Consider the following 20,050-nt stretch of genomic DNA (forward strand, 5'->3'; position numbering starts at 1 on the left):
ACAGTCTCTAGTAGGATCACTTCACTGACATGAACCAGAGGTAGTGACGGACAGTCTCCAGTAGGATCACTTCACTGACATGAACTAGAGGTAGTGACGGACAGTCTCCAGTAGATCACTTCACTGACATGCACCAGAGGTAGTGACGGACAGTCTCCAGTAGGATCAATTCACTGACATGAGCTAGAGGTAGTGACGGACAGTCTCCACTAGGATCACTTCACTGACATGAACCAGAGGTAGTGACGGACAGTCTCCAGTAGGATCATTTCACTGACATGAACCAGAGGTATTGACGGACAGTCTCCAGTAGGATCACTCACTGACATGAACCAGAGGTAGTGACGGAGAGTCTCCAGTAGGATCACTTCACTGACATGAACCAGAGGTAGTGACGGACAGTCTCCAGTAGGATCACTTCACTGACATGAACCAGAGGTAGTGACGGACAGTCTACAGTAGGATCACTTCACTGACATGAACCAATAGTAGTGACGGACAGTCTCCACTAGGATAACTTCACTCACATGAACCAGATGTCGTGACCGACAGTCTCCAGTAGGATCACTTCACTGACATCAACCAGAGGTAGTGGCAGACAGTTTCCAGTAGGATCACTTCACTGACATGAAGCATAGGTAGTGACGGATAGTCTCCAGTAGGATCACTTCACTGACATGAACCAGAGGAAGTGACGGACAGTTTCCAGTAGGATCACTTCACTGACATGAACCAGAAGTCGTAACCGACAGTCTCCAGTAAGATCACTTCACTGACATGAACTAGAAGTCGTGACTGACAGTCTCCAGTAGGATCACGTCACTGACATGAACCAGAGGTCGTGACGGACAGTCTCCAGTAGGATCATTTCACTGACATGAACCAGAGGTAGTGACGGACAGTCTCCAGTAGGATCACGTCACTGACATGAACCAGAGGAAGTGACGGACAGTCTCCAGTAGGATCACTTCACTGACATGAGCCAATAGTAGTGACGGACAGCCTCCAGTAGGATCACTCACTGACATGATCCAGAGGTAGTGACGGACAGTCTCCAGTAGGATCACTTCACTGACATGAACCAATAGTAGTGACGGACAGTCTCCACTAGGATCACTTCACTAACATGAACCAGAGGTCGTGACCGACAGTCTCCAGTAGGATCACTTCACTGACATGAACCAGAGGTAGTGACGGACAGTCTCCAGTAGGATCACTTCACTGACATGAACAAATAGTAGTGACGGTCAGTCTCCACTAGGATCACTTCACTGACATGAACCAGAGGTCGTGACCGACAGTCTCCAACAGGATCACTTCACTGACATGAACCAGAGGTAGTGACGGACAGTCTCCAGTAGGGTTCACTTCACTGACATGAACCAATAGTAGTTACGGACAGTCTCCACTAGGATCACTTCACTGACATGAACCAGAGGTCGTGACCGACAGTCTCCAGTAGGATCACTTCACTGACATGAACCAGAGGTAGTGACGGACAGTCTCTAGTAGGATCACTTCACTGACAAGAACCAGAGGTAGTGAAGGACAGCCTCCACTAGGATCACTTCACTGACATGAACCAGAGGTCGTGACCGACAGTCTTCAGTAGGATCACTTCACTGACATGAACTAGAGGTAGTGACGGACAGTCTCCAGTAGGATAAATTCACTGACATGAACCATAGGTAGTGACGGACAGTCTCCAGTAGGATCACTTCACTGACATGAACCAGAGGAAGTGACGGACAGTTTCCAGTAGGATCACTTCACTGACATGAACCAGAGGTCGTGACCGACAGTCTCCAGTAGGATCACTTCACTGACATGAACCAGAGGTCGTGACCGACAGTCTCCAGTAGGATCACTTCACTGACATGAACCATTAGTAGTGACGGACAGTCTACACTAGGATCACTTCACTGACATGAACCAGAGGTCGTGACCGACAATGTCCAGTAGGATCACTTCACTGACATGAACCAGAGGTAGTGACAAACAGTCTCCAGTAGGATCACTTCACTGACATGAACCATAGGTAGTGACGGATAGTCTCCAGTAGGATCACTTCACTGACATGAATCAGAGGTAGTGACGGACAGTCTCCAGTAGGATCACTTCACTGACATGAACCAGAGGTAGTGACGGACAGTCTCTAGTAGGATCACTTCACTGACATGAACCAGAGGTAGTGACGGACAGTCTCCAGTAGGATCACTTCACTGACATGAACTAGAGGTAGTGACGGACAGTCTCCAGTAGATCACTTCACTGACATGCACCAGAGGTAGTGACGGACAGTCTCCAGTAGGATCAATTCACTGACATGAGCTAGAGGTAGTGACGGACAGTCTCCACTAGGATCACTTCACTGACATGAACCAGAGGTAGTGACGGACAGTCTCCAGTAGGATCATTTCACTGACATGAACCAGAGGTATTGACGGACAGTCTCCAGTAGGATCACTCACTGACATGAACCAGAGGTAGTGACGGAGAGTCTCCAGTAGGATCACTTCACTGACATGAACCAGAGGTAGTGACGGACAGTCTCCAGTAGGATCACTTCACTGACATGAACCAGAGGTAGTGACGGACAGTCTACAGTAGGATCACTTCACTGACATGAACCAATAGTAGTGACGGACAGTCTCCACTAGGATAACTTCACTCACATGAACCAGATGTCGTGACCGACAGTCTCCAGTAGGATCACTTCACTGACATCAACCAGAGGTAGTGGCAGACAGTTTCCAGTAGGATCACTTCACTGACATGAAGCATAGGTAGTGACGGATAGTCTCCAGTAGGATCACTTCACTGACATGAACCAGAGGAAGTGACGGACAGTTTCCAGTAGGATCACTTCACTGACATGAACCAGAAGTCGTAACCGACAGTCTCCAGTAAGATCACTTCACTGACATGAACTAGAAGTCGTGACTGACAGTCTCCAGTAGGATCACGTCACTGACATGAACCAGAGGTCGTGACGGACAGTCTCCAGTAGGATCATTTCACTGACATGAACCAGAGGTAGTGACGGACAGTCTCCAGTAGGATCACGTCACTGACATGAACCAGAGGAAGTGACGGACAGTCTCCAGTAGGATCACTTCACTGACATGAGCCAATAGTAGTGACGGACAGCCTCCAGTAGGATCACTCACTGACATGATCCAGAGGTAGTGACGGACAGTCTCCAGTAGGATCACTTCACTGACATGAACCAATAGTAGTGACGGACAGTCTCCACTAGGATCACTTCACTAACATGAACCAGAGGTCGTGACCGACAGTCTCCAGTAGGATCACTTCACTGACATGAACCAGAGGTAGTGACGGACAGTCTCCAGTAGGATCACTTCACTGACATGAACCAATAGTAGTGACGGTCAGTCTCCACTAGGATCACTTCACTGACATGAACCAGAGGTCGTGACCGACAGTCTCCAACAGGATCACTTCACTGACATGAACCAGAGGTAGTGACGGACAGTCTCCAGTAGGGTTCACTTCACTGACATGAACCAATAGTAGTTACGGACAGTCTCCACTAGGATCACTTCACTGACATGAACCAGAGGTCGTGACCGACAGTCTCCAGTAGGATCACTTCACTGACATGAACCAGAGGTAGTGACGGACAGTCTCTAGTAGGATCACTTCACTGACAAGAACCAGAGGTAGTGAAGGACAGCCTCCACTAGGATCACTTCACTGACATGAACCAGAGGTCGTGACCGACAGTCTTCAGTAGGATCACTTCACTGACATGAACTAGAGGTAGTGACGGACAGTCTCCAGTAGGATAAATTCACTGACATGAACCATAGGTAGTGACGGACAGTCTCCAGTAGGATCACTTCACTGACATGAACCAGAGGAAGTGACGGACAGTTTCCAGTAGGATCACTTCACTGACATGAACCAGAGGTCGTGACCGACAGTCTCCAGTAGGATCACTTCACTGACATGAACCATTAGTAGTGACGGACAGTCTCCACTAGGATCACTTCACTGACATGAACCAGAGGTCGTGACCGACAATCTCCAGTAGGATCACTTCACTGACATGAACCAGAGGTAGTGACAAACAGTCTCCAGTAGGATCACTTCACTGACATGAACCATAGGTAGTGACGGATAGTCTCCAGTAGGATCACTTCACTGACATGAATCAGAGGTAGTGACGGACAGTCTCCAGTAGGATCACTTCACTGACATGAACCAGAGGTAGTGACGGACAGTCTCTAGTAGGATCACTTCACTGACATGAACCAGAGGTAGTGACGGACAGTCTCCAGTAGGATCACTTCACTGACATGAACTAGAGGTAGTGACGGACAGTCTCCAGTAGATCACTTCACTGACATGCACCAGAGGTAGTGACGGACAGTCTCCAGTAGGATCACTTCACTGACATGAGCTAGAGGTAGTGACGGACAGTCTCCACTAGGATCACTTCACTGACATGAACCAGAGGTAGTGACGGACAGTCTCCAGTAGGATCATTTCACTGACATGAACCAGAGGTAGTGACGGACAGTCTCCAGTAGGATCACTCACTGACATGAACCAGAGGTAGTGACGGAGAGTCTCCAGTAGGATCACTTCAATGACATGAACCAGAGGTAGTGACGGACAGTCTCCAGTAGGATCACTTCACTGACATGAACCAGAGGTAGTGACGGACAGTCTCCAGTAGGATCACTTCACTGACATGAACCAATAGTAGTGACGGACAGTCTCCACTAGGATCACTTCACTCACATGAACCAGATGTCGTGACCGACAGTCTCCAGTAGGATCACTTCACTGACATCAACCAGAGGTAGTGGCAGACAGTTTCCAGTAGGATCACTTCACTGACATGAAGCATAGGTAGTGACGGATAGTCTCCAGTAGGATCACTTCACTGACATGAACCAGAGGAAGTGACGGACAGTTTCCAGTAGGATCACTTCACTGACATGAACCAGAAGTCGTAACCGACAGTCTCCAGTAAGATCACTTCACTGACATGAACTAGAAGTCGTGACTGACAGTCTCCAGTAGGATCACGTCACTGACATGAACCAGAGGTCGTGACGGACAGTCTCCAGTAGGATCATTTCACTGACATGAACCAGAGGTAGTGACGGACAGTCTCCAGTAGGATCACGTCACTGACATGAACCAGAGGAAGTGACGGACAGTCTCCAGTAGGATCACTTCACTGACATGAGCCAATAGTAGTGACGGACAGCCTCCAGTAGGATCACTCACTGACATGATCCAGAGGTAGTGACGGACAGTCTCCAGTAGGATCACTTCACTGACATGAACCAATAGTAGTGACGGACAGTCTCCAGTAGGATCACTTCACTGACATGAACCATTAGTAGTGACGGACAGTCTCCACTAGGATCACTTCACTGACATGAACCAGAGGTCGTGACCGACAATCTCCAGTAGGATCACTTCACTGACATGAACCAGAGGAAGTGACGGAGAGTTTCCAGTAGGATCACTTCACTGACATGAACCAGAGGTCGTGACCGACAGTCTCCATGAGGATCACTTCACTAACATGAACTAGAGGTAGTGACGGAGAGTCTCCTCTAGGATCACTTCACTGACATGAATCAGAGGTAGTGACGGAAAGTCTCCAGTAGGATCACTTCACTGACATGAACCAGAGGTAGTGACGGACAGTCTCTAGTAGGATCACTTCACTGACAAGAACCAGAGGTAGTGAAGGACAGCCTCCACTAGGATCACTTCACTGACATGAACCAGAGGTCGTGACCGACAGTCTTCAGTAGGATCACTTCACTGACATGAACTAGAGGTAGTGACGGACAGTCTCCAGTAGGATCACTTCACTGACATGAACCATAGGTAGTGACGGACAGTCTCCAGTAGGATCACTTCACTGACATGAACCAGAGGAAGTGACGGACAGTTTCCAGTAGGATCACTTCACTGACATGAACCAGAGGTCGTGACCGACAGTCTCCAGTAGGATCACTTCACTGACATGAACCATTAGTAGTGACGGACAGTCTACACTAGGATCACTTCACTGACATGAACCAGAGGTCGTGACCGACAATCTCCAGTAGGATCACTTCACTGACATGAACCAGAGGTAGTGACAAACAGTCTCCAGTAGGATCACTTCACTGACATGAACCATAGGTAGTGACGGATAGTCTCCAGTAGGATCACTTCACTGACATGAATCAGAGGTAGTGACGGACAGTCTCCAGTAGGATCACTTCACTGACATGAACCAGAGGTAGTGACGGACAGTCTCTAGTAGGATCACTTCACTGACATGAACCAGAGGTAGTGACGGACAGTCTCCAGTAGGATCACTTCACTGACATGAACTAGAGGTAGTGACGGACAGTCTCCAGTAGATCACTTCACTGACATGCACCAGAGGTAGTGACGGACAGTCTCCAGTAGGATCAATTCACTGACATGAGCTAGAGGTAGTGACGGACAGTCTCCACTAGGATCACTTCACTGACATGAACCAGAGGTAGTGACGGACAGTCTCCAGTAGGATCATTTCACTGACATGAACCAGAGGTATTGACGGACAGTCTCCAGTAGGATCACTCACTGACATGAACCAGAGGTAGTGACGGAGAGTCTCCAGTAGGATCACTTCACTGACATGAACCAGAGGTAGTGACGGACAGTCTCCAGTAGGATCACTTCACTGACATGAACCAGAGGTAGTGACGGACAGTCTACAGTAGGATCACTTCACTGACATGAACCAATAGTAGTGACGGACAGTCTCCACTAGGATCACTTCACTCACATGAACCAGATGTCGTGACCGACAGTCTCCAGTAGGATCACTTCACTGACATCAACCAGAGGTAGTGGCAGACAGTTTCCAGTAGGATCACTTCACTGACATGAAGCATAGGTAGTGACGGATAGTCTCCAGTAGGATCACTTCACTGACATGAACCAGAGGAAGTGACGGACAGTTTCCAGTAGGATCACTTCACTGACATGAACCAGAAGTCGTAACCGACAGTCTCCAGTAAGATCACTTCACTGACATGAACTAGAAGTCGTGACTGACAGTCTCCAGTAGGATCACGTCACTGACATGAACCAGAGGTCGTGACGGACAGTCTCCAGTAGGATCATTTCACTGACATGAACCAGAGGTAGTGACGGACAGTCTCCAGTAGGATCACGTCACTGACATGAACCAGAGGAAGTGACGGACAGTCTCCAGTAGGATCACTTCACTGACATGAGCCAATAGTAGTGACGGACAGCCTCCAGTAGGATCACTCACTGACATGATCCAGAGGTAGTGACGGACAGTCTCCAGTAGGATCACTTCACTGACATGAACCAATAGTAGTGACGGACAGTCTCCACTAGGATCACTTCACTAACATGAACCAGAGGTCGTGACCGACAGTCTCCAGTAGGATCACTTCACTGACATGAACCAGAGGTAGTGACGGACAGTCTCCAGTAGGATCACTTCACTGACATGAACCAATAGTAGTGACGGTCAGTCTCCACTAGGATCACTTCACTGACATGAACCAGAGGTCGTGACCGACAGTCTCCAACAGGATCACTTCACTGACATGAACCAGAGGTAGTGACGGACAGTCTCCAGTAGGGTTCACTTCACTGACATGAACCAATAGTAGTTACGGACAGTCTCCACTAGGATCACTTCACTGACATGAACCAGAGGTCGTGACCGACAGTCTCCAGTAGGATCACTTCACTGACATGAACCAGAGGTAGTGACAGACAGTTTCCAGTAGGATCACTTCACTGACATGAACCATAGGTATTGACGGATAGTCTCCAGTAGAATCACTTCACTGACATGAACCAGAGGAAGTGACGGACAGTTTCCAGTATGATCACTTTACTGACATTAACCAGAGGTCGTGACCGACAGTCTCCAGTAGGATCACTTCACTGACATGAACTAGAGGTCGTGACGGACAGTCTCGAGTAGGATCACGTCACTGACATGAATCAGAGGTCGTGACGGACAGTCTCCAGTAGGATCACTTCACTGACATGAACCATTAGTAGTGACGGACAGTCTCCACTAGGATCACTTCACTGACATGAACCAGAGGAAGTGACGGACAGTTTCCAGTAGGATCACTTCACTGACATGAACCAGAGGTCGTGACCGACAGTCTCCATGAGGATCACTTCACTAACATGAACTAGAGGTAGTGACGGAGAGTCTCCTCTAGGATCACTTCACTGACATGAATCAGAGGTAGTGACGGAAAGTCTCCAGTAGGATCACTTCACTGACATGAACCAGAGGTAGTGACGGACAGTCTCTAGTAGGATCACTTCACTGACAAGAACCAGAGGTAGTGAAGGACAGCCTCCACTAGGATCACTTCACTGACATGAACCAGAGGTCGTGACCGACAGTCTTCAGTAGGATCACTTCACTGACATGAACTAGAGGTAGTGACGGACAGTCTCCAGTAGGATCACTTCACTGACATGAACCATAGGTAGTGACGGACAGTCTCCAGTAGGATCACTTCACTGACATGAACCAGAGGAAGTGACGGACAGTTTCCAGTAGGATCACTTCACTGACATGAACCAGAGGTCGTGACCGACAGTCTCCAGTAGGATCACTTCACTGACATGAACCATTAGTAGTGACGGACAGTCTCCACTAGGATCACTTCACTGACATGAACCAGAGGTCGTGACCGACAATCTCCAGAAGGATCACTTCACTGACATGAACCAGAGGTAGTGACAAACAGTCTCCAGTAGGATCACTTCACTGACATGAACCATAGGTAGTGACGGATAGTCTCCAGTAGGATCACTTCACTGACATGAATCAGAGGTAGTGACGGACAGTCTCCAGTAGGATCACTTCACTGACATGAACCAGAGGTAGTGACGGACAGTCTCTAGTAGGATCACTTCACTGACATGAACCAGAGGTAGTGACGGACAGTCTCCAGTAGGATCACTTCACTGACATGAACTAGAGGTAGTGACGGACAGTCTCCAGTAGATCACTTCACTGACATGCACCAGAGGTAGTGACGGACAGTCTCCAGTAGGATCACTTCACTGACATGAGCTAGAGGTAGTGACGAACAGTCTCCACTAGGATCACTTCACTGACATGAACCAGAGGTAGTGACGGACAGTCTCCAGTAGGATCATTTCACTGACATGAACCAGAGGTAGTGACGGACAGTCTCCAGTAGGATCACTCACTGACATGAACCAGAGGTAGTGACGGAGAGTCTCCAGTAGGATCACTTCAATGACATGAACCAGAGGTAGTGACGGACAGTCTCCAGTAGGATCACTTCACTGACATGAACCAGAGGTAGTGACGGACAGTCTCCAGTAGGATCACTTCACTGACATGAACCAATAGTAGTGACGGACAGTCTCCACTAGGATCACTTCACTCACATGAACCAGATGTCGTGACCGACAGTCTCCAGTAGGATCACTTCACTGACATCAACCAGAGGTAGTGGCAGACAGTTTCCAGTAGGATCACTTCACTGACATGAAGCATAGGTAGTGACGGATAGTCTCCAGTAGGATCACTTCACTGACATGAACCAGAGGAAGTGACGGACAGTTTCCAGTAGGATCACTTCACTGACATGAACCAGAAGTCGTAACCGACAGTCTCCAGTAAGATCACTTCACTGACATGAACTAGAAGTCGTGACTGACAGTCTCCAGTAGGATCACGTCACTGACATGAACCAGAGGTCGTGACGGACAGTCTCCAGTAGGATCATTTCACTGACATGAACCAGAGGTAGTGACGGACAGTCTCCAGTAGGATCACGTCACTGACATGAACCAGAGGAAGTGACGGACAGTCTCCAGTAGGATCACTTCACTGACATGAACCAATAGTAGTGACGGACAGTCTCCAGTAGGATCACTTCACTGACATGAACCATTAGTAGTGACGGACAGTCTCCACTAGGATCACTTCACTGACATGAACCAGAGGTCGTGACCGACAATCTCCAGTAGGATCACTTCACTGACATGAACCAGAGGAAGTGACGGAGAGTTTCCAGTAGGATCACTTCACTGACATGAACCAGAGGTCGTGACCGACAGTCTCCATGAGGATCACTTCACTAACATGAACTAGAGGTAGTGACGGAGAGTCTCCTCTAGGATCACTTCACTGACATGAATCAGAGGTAGTGACGGAAAGTCTCCAGTAGGATCACTTCACTGACATGAACCAGAGGTAGTGACGGACAGTCTCTAGTAGGATCACTTCACTGACAAGAACCAGAGGTAGTGAAGGACAGCCTCCACTAGGATCACTTCACTGACATGAACCAGAGGTCGTGACCGACAGTCTTCAGTAGGATCACTTCACTGACATGAACTAGAGGTAGTGACGGACAGTCTCCAGTAGGATCACTTCACTGACATGAACCATAGGTAGTGACGGACAGTCTCCAGTAGGATCACTTCACTGACATGAACCAGAGGAAGTGACGGACAGTTTCCAGTAGGATCACTTCACTGACATGAACCAGAGGTCGTGACCGACAGTCTCCAGTAGGATCACTTCACTGACATGAACCATTAGTAGTGACGGACAGTCTCCACTAGGATCACTTCACTGACATGAACCAGAGGTCGTGACCGACAATCTCCAGTAGGATCACTTCACTGACATGAACCAGAGGTAGTGACAAACAGTCTCCAGTAGGATCACTTCACTGACATGAACCATAGGTAGTGACGGATAGTCTCCAGTAGGATCACTTCACTGACATGAATCAGAGGTAGTGACGGACAGTCTCCAGTAGGATCACTTCACTGACATGAACCAGAGGTAGTGACGGACAGTCTCTAGTAGGATCACTTCACTGACATGAACCAGAGGTAGTGACGGACAGTCTCCAGTAGGATCACTTCACTGACATGAACTAGAGGTAGTGACGGACAGTCTCCAGTAGATCACTTCACTGACATGCACCAGAGGTAGTGACGGACAGTCTCCAGTAGGATCACTTCACTGACATGAGCTAGAGGTAGTGACGGACAGTCTCCACTAGGATCACTTCACTGACATGAACCAGAGGTAGTGACGGACAGTCTCCAGTAGGATCATTTCACTGACATGAACCAGAGGTATTGACGGACAGTCTCCAGTAGGATCACTCACTGACATGAACCAGAGGTAGTGACGGAGAGTCTCCAGTAGGATCACTTCACTGACATGAACCAGAGGTAGTGACGGACAGTCTCCAGTAGGATCACTTCACTGACATGAACCAGAGGTAGTGACGGACAGTCTACAGTAGGATCACTTCACTGACATGAACCAATAGTAGTGACGGACAGTCTCCACTAGGATCACTTCACTCACATGAACCAGATGTCGTGACCGACAGTCTCCAGTAGGATCACTTCACTGACATCAACCAGAGGTAGTGGCAGACAGTTTCCAGTAGGATCACTTCACTGACATGAAGCATAGGTAGTGACGGATAGTCTCCAGTAGGATCACTTCACTGACATGAACCAGAGGAAGTGACGGACAGTTTCCAGTAGGATCACTTCACTGACATGAACCAGAAGTCGTAACCGACAGTCTCCAGTAAGATCACTTCACTGACATGAACTAGAAGTCGTGACTGACAGTCTCCAGTAGGATCACGTCACTGACATGAACCAGAGGTCGTGACGGACAGTCTCCAGTAGGATCATTTCACTGACATGAACCAGAGGTAGTGACGGACAGTCTCCAGTAGGATCACGTCACTGACATGAACCAGAGGAAGTGACGGACAGTCTCCAGTAGGATCACTTCACTGACATGAGCCAATAGTAGTGACGGACAGCCTCCAGTAGGATCACTCACTGACATGATCCAGAGGTAGTGACGGACAGTCTCCAGTAGGATCACTTCACTGACATGAACCAATAGTAGTGACGGACAGTCTCCACTAGGATCACTTCACTAACATGAACCAGAGGTCGTGACCGACAGTCTCCACTAGGATCACTTCACTGACATGAACCAGAGGTAGTGACGGACAGTCTCCAGTAGAATCACTTCACTGACATGAACCAATAGTAGTGACGGTCAGTCTCCACTAGGATCACTTCACTGACATGAACCAGAGGTCGTGACCGACAGTCTCCAACAGGATCACTTCACTGACATGAACCAGAGGTAGTGACGGACAGTCTCCAGTAGGGTTCACTTCACTGACATGAACCAATAGTAGTTACGGACAGTCTCCACTAGGATCACTTCACTGACATGAACCAGAGGTCGTGACCGACAGTCTCCAGTAGGATCACTTCACTGACATGAACCAGAGGTAGTGACAGACAGTTTCCAGTAGGATCACTTCACTGACATGAACCATAGGTATTGACGGATAGTCTCCAGTAGAATCACTTCACTGACATGAACCAGAGGAAGTGACGGACAGTTTCCAGTATGATCACTTTACTGACATTAACCAGAGGTCGTGACCGACAGTCTCCAGTAGGATCACTTCACTGACATGAACTAGAGGTCGTGACGGACAGTCTCGAGTAGGATCACGTCACTGACATGAATCAGAGGTCGTGACGGACAGTCTCCAGTAGGATCACTTCACTGACATGAACCATTAGTAGTGACGGACAGTCTCCACTAGGATCACTTCACTGACATGAACCAGAGGTCGTGACCGACAATCTCCAGTAGGATCACTTCACTGACATGAACCAGAGGAAGTGACGGACAGTTTCCAGTAGGATCACTTCACTGACATGAACCAGAGGTCGTGACCGACAGTCTCCATGAGGATCACTTCACTAACATGAACTAGAGGTAGTGACGGAGAGTCTCCTCTAGGATCACTTCACTGACATGAATCAGAGGTAGTGACGGAAAGTCTCCAGTAGGATCACTTCACTGACATGAACCAGAGGTAGTGACGGACAGTCTCTAGTAGGATCACTTCACTGACAAGAACCAGAGGTAGTGAAGGACAGCCTCCACTAGGATCACTTCACTGACATGAACCAGAGGTCGTGACCGACAGTCTTCAGTAGGATCACTTCACTGACATGAACTAGAGGTAGTGACGGACAGTCTCCAGTAGGATCACTTCACTGACATGAACCATAGGTAGTGACGGACAGTCTCCAGTAGGATCACTTCACTGACATGAACCAGAGGAAGTGACGGACAGTTTCCAGTAGGATCACTTCACTGACATGAACCAGAGGTCGTGACCGACAGTCTCCAGTAGGATCACTTCACTGACATGAACCATTAGTAGTGACGGACAGTCTCCACTAGGATCACTTCACTGACATGAACCAGAGGTCGTGACCGACAATCTCCAGTAGGATCACTTCACTGACATGAACCAGAGGTAGTGACAAACAGTCTCCAGTAGGATCACTTCACTGACATGAACCATAGGTAGTGACGGATAGTCTCCAGTAGGATCACTTCACTGACATGAATCAGAGGTAGTGACGGACAGTCTCCAGTAGATCACTTCACTGACATGCACCAGAGGTAGTGACGGACAGTCTCCAGTAGGATCACTTCACTGACATGAGCTAGAGGTAGTGACGGACAGTCTCCACTAGGATCACTTCACTGACATGAACCAGAGGTAGTGACGGACAGTCTCCAGTAGGATCATTTCACTGACATGAACCAGAGGTAGTGACGGACAGTCTCCAGTAGGATCACTCACTGACATGAACCAGAGGTAGTGACGGAGAGTCTCCAGTAGGATCACTTCAATGACATGAACCAGAGGTAGTGACGGACAGTCTCCAGTAGGATCACTTCACTGACATGAACCAGAGGTAGTGACGGACAGTCTCCAGTAGGATCACTTCACTGACATGAACCAATAGTAGTGACGGACAGTCTCCACTAGGATCACTTCACTCACATGAACCAGATGTCGTGACCGACAGTCTCCATTAGGATCACTTCACTGACATCAACCAGAGGTAGTGGCAGACAGTTTCCAGTAGGATCACTTCACTGACATGAAGCATAGGTAGTGACGGATAGTCTCCAGTAGGATCACTTCACTGACATGAACCAGAGGAAGTGACGGACAGTTTCCAGTAGGATCACTTCACTGACATGAACCAGAAGTCGTAACCGACAGTCTCCAGTAAGATCACTTCACTGACATGAACTAGAAGTCGTGACTGACAGTCTCCAGTAGGATCACGTCACTGACATGAACCAGAGGAAGTGACGGAGAGTTTCCAGTAGGATCACTTCACTGACATGAACCAGAGGTCGTGACCGACAGTCTCCATGAGGATCACTTCACTAACATGAACTAGAGGTAGTGACGGAGAGTCTCCTCTAGGATCACTTCACTGACATGAATCAGAGGTAGTGACGGAACGTCTCCAGTAGGATCACTTCACTGACATGAACCAGAGGTAGTGACGGACAGTCTCTAGTAGGATCACTTCACTGACAAGAACCAGAGGTAGTGAAGGACAGCCTCCACTAGGATGACTTCACTGACATGAACCAGAGGTCGTGACCGACAGTCTTCAGTAGGATCACTTCACTGACATGAACTAGAGGTAGTGACGGACAGTCTCCAGTAGGATCACTTCACTGACATGAACCATAGGTAGTGACGGACAGTCTCCAGTAGGATCACTTCACTGACATGAACCAGAGGAAGTGACGGACAGTTTCCAGTAGGATCACTTCACTGACATGAACCAGAGGTCGTGACCGACAGTCTCCAGTAGGATCACTTCACTGACATGAACCATTAGTAGTGACGGACAGTCTCCACTAGGATCACTTCACTGACATGAACCAGAGGTCGTGACCGACAATCTCCAGTAGGATCACTTCACTGACATGAACCAGAGGTAGTGACAAACAGTCTCCAGTAGGATCACTTCACTGACATGAACCATAGGTAGTGACGGATAGTCTCCAGTAGGATCACTTCACTGACATGAATCAGAGGTAGTGACGGACAGTCTCCAGTAGGATCACTTCACTGACATGAACCAGAGGTAGTGACGGACAGTCTCTAGTAGGATCACTTCACTGACATGAACCAGAGGTAGTGACGGACAGTCTCCAGTAGGATCACTTCACTGACATGAACTAGAGGTAGTGACGGACAGTCTCCAGTAGATCACTTCACTGACATGCACCAGAGGTAGTGACGGACAGTCTCCAGTAGGATCACTTCACTGACATGAGCTAGAGGTAGTGACGGACAGTCTCCACTAGGATCACTTCACTGACATGAACCAGAGGTAGTGACGGACAGTCTCCAGTAGGATCATTTCACTGACATGAACCAGAGGTATTGACGGACAGTCTCCAGTAGGATCACTCACTGACATGAACCAGAGGTAGTGACGGAGAGTCTCCAGTAGGATCACTTCACTGACATGAACCAGAGGTAGTGACGGACAGTCTCCAGTAGGATCACTTCACTGACATGAACCAGAGGTAGTGACGGACAGTCTACAGTAGGATCACTTCACTGACATGAACCAATAGTAGTGACGGACAGTCTCCACTAGGATCACTTCACTCACATGAACCAGATGTCGTGACCGACAGTCTCCAGTAGGATCACGTCACTGACATGAACCAGAGGTCGTGACGGACAGTCTCCAGTAGGATCATTTCACTGACATGAACCAGAGGTAGTGACGGACAGTCTCCAGTAGGATCACGTCACTGACATGAACCAGAGGAAGTGACGGACAGTCTCCAGTAGGATCACTTCACTGACATGAGCCAATAGTAGTGACGGACAGCCTCCAGTAGGATCACTCACTGACATGATCCAGAGGTAGTGACGGACAGTCTCCAGTAGGATCACTTCACTGACATGAACCAATAGTAGTGACGGACAGACTCCACTAGGATCACTTCACTAACATGAACCAGAGGTCGTGACCGACAGTCTCCAGTAGGATCACTTCACTGACATGAACCAGAGGTAGTGACGGACAGTCTCCAGTAGGATCACTTCACTGACATGAACCAATAGTAGTGACGGTCAGTCTCCACTAGGATCACTTCACTGACATGAACCAGAGGTCGTGACCGACAGTCTCCAGTAGGATCACTTCACTGACATGAACCAGAGGTAGTGACAGACAGTTTCCAGTAGGATCACTTCACTGACATGAACCAGAGGTAGTGACGGACAGCCTCCAGTAGGATCACTTCACTGACATGAACCAGAGGAAGTGACGGACAGTCTCCAGTAGGATCACTTCACTGACATGAACCAGAGGTCGTGACCGACAGTCTCCAGTAGGAGCACTTCACTGACATGAACTGGATGTAGTGACGGACAGTCTCCACTAGGATCACTTCACTGACATGAACCAGAGGTAGTGACGGACAGTCTCTAGTAGGATCACTTCACTGACATGAACCAGAGGTAGTGACGGACAGTCTCCACTAGGATCACTTCACTGACATGAACCAGAGGTCGTGACCGACAGTCTTCAGTAGGATCACTTCACTGACATGAACTAGAGGTAGTGACGGACAGTCTCCAGTAGGATCACTTCACTGACATGAACCATAGGTAGTGACGGACAGTCTCCAGTAGGATCACTTCACTGACATGAACCAGAGGAAGTGACGGACAGTTTCCAGTAGGATCACTTCACTGACATGAACCAGAGGTCGTGACGGATAGTCTCCAGTAGGATCACTTCACTGACATGAACTAGAGGTAGTGACAGACAGTTTCCAGTAGGATCACTTCACTGACATGAACCATAGGTAGTGACGGACAGTCTCCAGTAGGATCACTTCACTGACATGAAGCAGAGGCAGTGACGGACAGTCTCCACCAGGATCACTTCACTGACATGAACCAGAGGTAGTGACGGACAGTCTCCAGTAGGATCACTTCACTGACATGAACCAGAGGTAGTGACGGACAGTCTCCAGTAGGATCACGTCACTGACATGAACCAGAGGAAGTGACGGACAGTTTCCAGTAGGATCACTTCACTGACATGAACCAGAGGTCGTGACCGACAGTCTCCAGTAGGATCACTTCACTGACATGAACAAGAGGTAGTGACGGACAGTCTCCACTTGGATCACTTCACTGACATGAAGCAGTGGCAGTGACGGACAGTCTCCAGTAGGATCACTTCACTGACATGAACCAGAGGTAGTGACGGACAGTCTCCAGTAGGCGGACAGTCTCCAGTAGGATCACTTCACTGACATGAACTAGAGCTAGTGACGGACATTCTCCCGTAGGATCACTTCACTGACAAGAACTAGAGGTCGTGACCGACAGTCTCCAGTAGGATCACTTCACTGACATGAACCAGAGGTAGTGACGGACAGTCTCCAGTAGGATCACTTCTCTGACATGATCAACACAACCAGTCAGCTGCTCGGTCTCCTGTGTTTTCTTAAAATGAGAAATCTGACTCACTCGTTTACTTTGTTTTAATCAGTAAAGCCTACTGATATTCACTAGTCCTGTTGATACTTTGTATAGTTTGTAGGAAAGACGAAATATTACACACTGAGCTTTTAAATGAATCAAAACCGTCTCCTTCATATGAGTCCGGTTAGCCACAGCTACCAGGACTCTTTTGTTTTTCAAGCGTAACAGATGATGTAAATAGTAAGTATTAACAGGTTTAACTAGTCCTGACGTTGGAGTAAATCGATCTTATTTCCACGGTTTCATGTTGAGCAGCAGCAGCTAGCCTGCTGCTTTGCTTAGCTAGGTAGCAATGTTTTAGCACACGGGAAGTGTGTCTGACTCACTCCTTCACTGTCTGCTGATGTTTGTTTGTCTTTGTCTCTTTGTCCATCTGGCGTCATCTTAACGAGCTGCGACGTCTGAACCGCCTCTTGCATTCATTCTATGTACAGTCTACCCTAGTGGCACCATCTTTGTGCTACATATCAACATGGATGTAGGAAAACATATCAAAATATTCAAGTTATTTGTCCTACATCTATTTTGATATTCCGCTCCTCATTATTTCAGCACTTTTATCAACACTGTTGACAGATTCCGAAAAAACACACACACACACACACACACACATATATATATATATATATATATATATATATATATATATATATATATATATACACATATATATGTGTGTGTGTGTGTGTGTGTGTGTGCTGTATTTGTATGCTGTATATACAGTCTACCCTAGTGGACAATCTGTATGCTTACAGTGTGTTTCTGCTACCCACATGCTAACTGAGCATGGATGCAACCCTCTATACACCAGCACAGACCTGTTGTGAGCTCCTCGAGCCTGGACTACGCCGAGCATCATCCACCCTCCTGGCTCAGATTACGACACCATTAGACAACACACGCATGCACGGCGGTCCCTGCCCATGCTCCAACAGACCGACCATGAGCAGGCACACTAGCGTGCAGGATGTCTCGCCAGCGTGCCACACGGCGCGGCCACACACACCAGCACAAAAGCCTGCGAGACTGCGTGCCATTATCTGTTCTGCAACCTCAGCCCCTAAACACACGCACACGCACACGCCGAGCACACGTACACGCACACACCGAGCACACGCACTCGCACACGCCGAGCACAAAGGCGGTGTCCGTGTGCGTGATGGGGAGAGGTTTGCTCCGGGAAACTCACCCAGCATTCTGTTTGTGAGGAGGCTGTCATGGCTCCATGTTCTCCTCCGCTGCCAGGAGACCAAGATGAAGGTGGAGAAAGCGTCCTTGGTTGTTTCACAGGCAGCCTGTCTGTCTGCTATCAGCCTGTCTGTCTGCTATCAGTCTGTCTGTCTGCTATCAGCCTGTCTGTCTGCTATCAGCCTGTCTGTCTGCTATCAGCCGTGTTGTTTTCTGTCTCTGCGTTTAGATGCTAGCGAACGGTGATGGCTGTAGCTGCTACATCTCTCTCTCTCTCACCTTCTCTCTCTCTCTCTCTCTCTCTCTCTCTCTGCCTCGCTCATCAGCGGTTGCCCCTCCCCTGCAGTGAGGTTGCCCTACTTCCACGCATGCCCCCTCCCTTCCTCCATCTCTCCTCTCCTCTCCTCATTCTGTCCTTCGATAAAAAAACAAAACATTACATTCATCTGTCGGACCCCTCTCCCTCTCTATATGTCTTTACCTCTTCTCTTTCTTTACCTCTTCTGTCTTTACCTCTTCTCTTTCTTTACCTCTTTTTTTCTTTCTTTACCTCTTCTCTTCCTTTACCTCTTCTGTCTTTACCTCTTTTCTTTCTTTACCTCTTCTGTCTTTACCTCTTCTCTTTCTTTACCTATTCTCTTTCTTTACCTCTTCTCTTTCTTTACCTATTTTCTTTCTTTACCTCTTCTGTCGTTACCTCTTCTCTTTCTTTACCTCTTCTGTCTTTACCTCTTCTGTCTTTACCTCTTCTCTTTCTTTACTTCTTCTGTCTGTACCTCTTCTGCCTTTACCTCTTCTCTTTCTTTACCTCTTCTCTTTCTTTACCTCTTCTGTCTTTGCCTCTTCTGTCTTTACCTCTTCTCTTTCTTTACCTATTTTCTTTCTTTACCCCTTCTGTCTTAACCTCTTCTCTTTCTTTACCTCTTATCTTTCTTTACCTCTTCTGTCTTTACCTCTTCTCTTTCTTTACCTATTCTCTTTCTTTACCTCTTCTCTTTCTATCTATCTTCTGTCTTTACCTCTTCTCTTTCTTTACCTCTTCTCTTTCTTTACCTCTTCTGTCTTTACCTCTTCTCTTTACCTCTTCTCTTTCTTTACCTATTCTCTTTCTTTACCTCTTCTGTCTTCACCTCTTCTCTTTCTTTACCTCTTCTCTTTCTTCACCTCTTCTCTTTCTTTACCTCTTCTGTCTTTACCTCTTCTGTCTTTACCTCTTTTCTTTCTTTCCCTCTTCTGTCTTTACCTCTTCTCTTTCTTTACCTATTCTCTTTCTTTACCTCTTCTGTCTTTAGCTCTTCTCTTTCTTTACCTCTTCTCTTTCTTTACCTCTTCTGTCTTTACCTCTTCTGTCT

The sequence above is a fragment of the Lampris incognitus genome, chromosome 1 (genome assembly GCF_029633865.1).
Source record: "Lampris incognitus isolate fLamInc1 chromosome 1, fLamInc1.hap2, whole genome shotgun sequence".
In the NCBI taxonomy this organism is placed as follows: Eukaryota; Metazoa; Chordata; class Actinopteri; order Lampriformes; family Lampridae; genus Lampris; species Lampris incognitus.